The sequence below is a fragment of the Podarcis filfolensis genome, assembly GCF_964270895.1.
Source record: "Podarcis filfolensis genome assembly, chromosome: 3".
Lineage (NCBI taxonomy): Eukaryota > Metazoa > Chordata > Lepidosauria > Squamata > Lacertidae > Podarcis > Podarcis filfolensis.
Window position 1 is genome coordinate 28822483 of NC_139606.1, and position 5013 is coordinate 28827495.

A 5013-nucleotide genomic window follows, 5' to 3' on the forward strand; every position below is an offset into this window, starting at 1 on the left:
CATTCCTTTCCCAGAGCTTACGGGCTGACAGAGGATTATGTCATTCTACTAATTAAACCTGGTCCATCTTTTAAGCATAAATCCAGAAGGAGAAAGAGGAAGAAGCAGAGGGATCCTTTCCTACAATTGGGGATGGGTGGAAAATCCAATATTGTTTACATTTAAAAGCAAACTTAGCAAATGCACACTTTCTGAAACGGTATGTGAAACAGAATGAAGCCATTCTTTGAAATTTGCACTTCTTTGAATTTTGCAGTGCAGTTCTGCAGCCTAGCAATGCATACAAGAAAGTATATATTAGGATATGGTATGCATAAAAATGTGTGTATTAATGCATTATATTATGACTAATTGCATGCAAAGCAAAAATCTGTCAAAAGTGCGTAACCAAATGTGTTTATTTGCACGAGGAATTTTCACACTTCAAAAAAAAATGCAAATTGCTGCAAAAATGTGGAAAGCTGAATTTAAGTTTGGGGAAATGAGAAACTGAACGAACTCAAAACGGAGAGAGCCATCCATCTCTAGTCTGAACGAGGATGTTCCATTTTAGCTAACATTCCTAAAAGGCTATTGATAGCCTTATCTTCTATGTATTGGTCTGTATCAGGGAGGGGAGAGCTCGCTGTGTTCACTTAAGAATGACAAAAAGGCATTCTGCACATGCTCAGGTGTATTTGCTTGTTATTCATCCATGTGTCCCAGGGCTGAGGGCCTGGCATTTAAAACTGGTTTAGGAACTTCCTGTAGGAATTCCGCATAAAAACGGGCCTGATTTAATGTTTGAAGTCCCAAACTGGGGCTCCCTCTGTTCTGTGTTTTACACGCTTGTAAACATAAATCAAGAGCTGTGTCTGTATGAACCTGGCTTCGTTATTAGAATCAGACTACAAATATTGTACAATTAATTCTAGGGAAACCACTGGCTCATAATTAAACCCAATTAGGAGTAGCTCTGGGCAAGAAGGGGAGGGTTTTATGGGGCCTTGGAACGCTATAATTGGACAGTCTTTAATTCCTCCACAACCCACGGAATCTTGCAACAACTTGCCCCTGCCTTTTGTCAGTCGGGGAAACCTAAGAAGATGCTGACAATAAAAGCTTATTTTTTGACAGTTATGTGGCGGCCTCCCGAGGGGAGATGGATGGATGGAAGAGGTTAGCGTCTCCCTATTTGCACACATGCACATGCACAAATAGCAGCCCGCCTAATGAACTGGAGCCAAAAATATGTCCAGCTGAAGAGTTTTCTTTTAAAAAAATTCTATTTACCCCCTCCTCTTTTTTTTGTTAAGATAATGTCCTCCAGAACTAGATTACCACCAGCTAATCCTTTTAACCAGAGGCACATACATACATTCAAAATGGAAATCATATTTGGAACCTTATGTTTGCTGGTTGCATCTGACTGCTGACAAGAGGAGCCTCTCTAATAAGGGACGCCAGAGACCTCCTGCCTTCTTACAGAGGGCCCTGTTACTTCCAGGGAAGTTCGCCCCCTTTTCTTTCCCAAGGGCCTCAACACAGAGCACAACGCTGAGCCCACTGCCCTTTTGCTGGTGTCCACTTTGTCCCTGGGATCTGGGGGTGCTGCAAGCATATGAAAGGGAAGTCTGGTGCTCTAAAACAATTCTGGCACCCTGGTCTGAATGCCTCTGGACAGGAGCAGAGTCCCTTTCCTTTTGTCACAGCTGGGAGCCATTCCTTGGGTTGCATTTAAGGGCACAGCACCCCCCTCAACACATTCAGAGTGATTTCCACCTTATAAAGGGGAGGGGAAGTGCTTTTGGGTGTGTGCAAAGTACTGCTTTTTTTTTTTAGTTTCAAAAATCGCACTGTACAGAAAAGAAATAAAAACCTGCTTAAAAGGAACCTCTCTCGTGCAAAAAAACACACAATTGACTCTCCTCTCCCCACAGTACACACTCCTGTTTTGGCTCCTAGCCAGGAGGCTGAAATCTTATTTACAGGGATTTTGCATTGTGCCACTCCTGCTGCCATCCACATTATCTTAGGAGAGCCTTGCCATTCTCCTGTGTTTGTATTATTTCATTTGTGTGTTTTTTTTTTACAGCAGCAGTAATTTGTTTCCTGGTTTACTGCCTTACAATCCGCCACAGGGGTCTTTTGCTTCACTATTTATATGGAGCATTCTGCATTACAGCAGGAACCGGCTCCACGCCACCCTTTAAATGCCAGGTTTCCGTTTTGCAGTGCAGGCAGCCTTCCTCGTCGCCTCTTTTCAACTGCAACGTAAATGCAGTGTTTGGCTGTATCTTACACAGCCCCTTTATATATGTTTGCAGCTGTAAGAAGCATGAGAGCAACTTTCTACTGCTGGTCTCCAAACCACAACTTGATTTTCAAAAAGATGGGTTGTATTATCTCAAGCGAGTGGTGATCACAACTTGAAAGTGGCATGCACAAGCAGGGCTTTCTTTCTTTCTTTCTTTCTTTTTGGGTTTTATAAACAAGAATAATATACAAATAAGTACACCAAGTTTTCTCGTGTCATTTGTATATCACAAAAATAGCACAATAAATGTGGGAAAATAACTACAACATATGTTTCATTATTAGTGATCAAGATATAAGTGCTTAGTTCATGAATTGGTTTAAACTATTTGGAAGAAAAGAGGAGAGAGAGGGGGAGGAATGGTGACTAGGGTGGGGTCAGTGGTTATGCTTCTATTTTTGTACTTGGGGGGGCGGGTTGTGTCAGCGTTACTTGTCTGGGTTCTCTTACTATTCACTTGTTGTACAATGGTACCTTGGGTTAAGAACTTCGTTCTGGAGGTCCGTTCTTAACCTGAAACTGTTCTTAACCTGAAGCACGGCTTTAGCTAATGGGGCCTCCCGCTGCCACCGCACCATTTCTGTTCTCATCCTGAAGCAAAGTTCTTAACCCGAGGTACTATTTCTGGGTTAGTGGAGTCTGTAACCTGAAGCGTCTGTAACCTGAAGCATCTGTAACCCGAGGTACCACTGTATTTCCTTGGTGGTGAGAAAGGTTGGGAGGTGGCTTAGGGTGTGGTTGGTTGGTTTTGGTGACTTGTAATGAGAATTGTGTGTGAATGGGGTGTGAGTGTGTATTCTTGTGGCTGGAACTCGCCGGAACTCAGTTCCAGCACTTCTCAGGTGGGCGCCATAGCCATTATAAGAGAACAAGGGAGGCATTCATGGTGAGTTCCGGCACCTCTTTTTCTAGAAAAATACCACTGTGCATAAGTATTAAGCTCATGGGGACAGGAATCATCATCATCATCACCCCATGGTGAGAGCTGGTGTGGTGCAGAGGTTAGAGTGAAAGACTAGGACCTGGGAGACTAGGCTTCAAATCCCCCACTCAGCCATGAAGCTCCCAGACTGACCTTGGGACAGTCACAGTCTCTCACCTACCTTACTGGGTTGTTGTGAGGATAAAATAGGGAAGGGAACCATGTGTAAAATAGGGAAGGGAACTACCTTGAGCTTCTTGGAAGAAAGGTGGGATATAAATGCCATTGTGTTCTGGAAGAAGCAAAGATCACCAGTGCCAAAGCAATGATTCCTCAACATCAACTTCGTTGGACTGGTTGTGTTGTGCGGATGCCTGATGATCGTCTTCCAAAGCAACTACTCTATTATGAACTAAAAAATGAAAAGCCTAATGCTGGTGGTCAACGACAGAGGTTTAAAGACTCTCTCAAGGCAAATCTTTAAAAATGTAGTATAAACATCGCCAACTGGGAAACACTGGCCTGCAAGTACTCCAATTGGAGAACAGCCTTTACCAACGGTGTCATGGGCTTTGAAGACACTCAAACTCAGGATGATAGGGAGAAACATGCTAAGAGGAAGGCACCCTTGGCAAACCCTCACCATGATCACTCCCGCCCAGAAACCTATGTCCCCACTGTGGAAGGACGTATGGATCCAGAATTGGTCACTTATGGACTCACTGTTAAGACCATGTTTATGGAAGACAATCTTACTCGGCTATGAGTGATCGCAGAAGAAGAAGAAGAAGAAGAAGAAGAAGAAGAAGAAGAAGAAGAAGAAGAAGAAGAAGAAATAAATGCCACCGTTGTTGTTGTTGTTGTTAACAACAACTCTCCTGTATTTTATTCTGTGAACTGCCCTAAGATCTTATGATGCAGGGTGTGGCGATCACACAGGGCCCCTGGACGTTTCACGGTCTATTGACCCTGTGCCACCACTGTGTTAACTTTCTTCGCTGCCACCACCCCGCTTCTCATGGGGACACACTGAGTCCAGACAGTTGTAACATTAACAAATAATCAAGTTTATTTTTAGATGCAGGAACAAGCGTATGGTTGCAGTTTATTTTTCTCTTGTCAGTTTCTTAAATCTTAGTTCCTAACAACTTCAAACTGAATTATTCCCAACTATCTATCTGACTCAACCTAACAATTCCTCTCACTCTCTCACAATACAGCTCTACCAACCCACTGCCTATTCCACCCTCTTCCTTCTCCAACACCCAAGCCTCAACTCCCAACCGACAAACCTCAACTCCCAACTCCCAAACCTCAACTGACTTTCAAAACCTCCCACTCTATCTTTTACTCCCCCCTTGCATTCTCACTGGCCAATCACATCACACCCATTTTAACCCTTTCCTTGACCCATCCTAGGAGGCAAACGCCACACAGGGTAGTATATAAATCTAATAAATAATAATAGTAATAATAACAACAACAGCTGGATTTTGAACCCATAAACATGCCCTTGCAAGGCCACTATCTGTTCTGGGTCCTCTTAAGGTTAGAGAGAAAGACAAGTCTTCCAAAACAACATTGCCTCCAGCTGACCTATCAACAACCCAGCCTCATTATATTTGCCGTTTTTCGGGTTGCCCACCCCTCGTGATCCACATTCCAGGCTACAACACAGCTTAGTGTGTTAAGCATGTGAGAGAATATTCTGATTTCTGCTCTAAGCAACCTCTGTTCTCCAACACTCATTTCTAACACATGTGACCAGTCAGAGCCCAGCGAATGTTGCGAAGGA

General features: G+C 43.4%; 1 long non-coding RNA gene across 1 annotated transcript; it reads right to left on the bottom strand.

Annotated features, from left to right (window-relative positions):
• Nucleotides 1–4261: 4261 nt before the first annotated feature.
• On the bottom strand, nucleotides 4262–4648 carry LOC310758230. The gene is made up of 2 exons (XR_014545655.1): nucleotides 4551–4648; nucleotides 4262–4494 (listed from the first exon to the last, which is right to left on the bottom strand). It is a non-coding gene; the product is annotated as an uncharacterized lncRNA (long non-coding RNA).
• Between the last annotated feature and the right edge of the window lie 365 nt (nucleotides 4649–5013).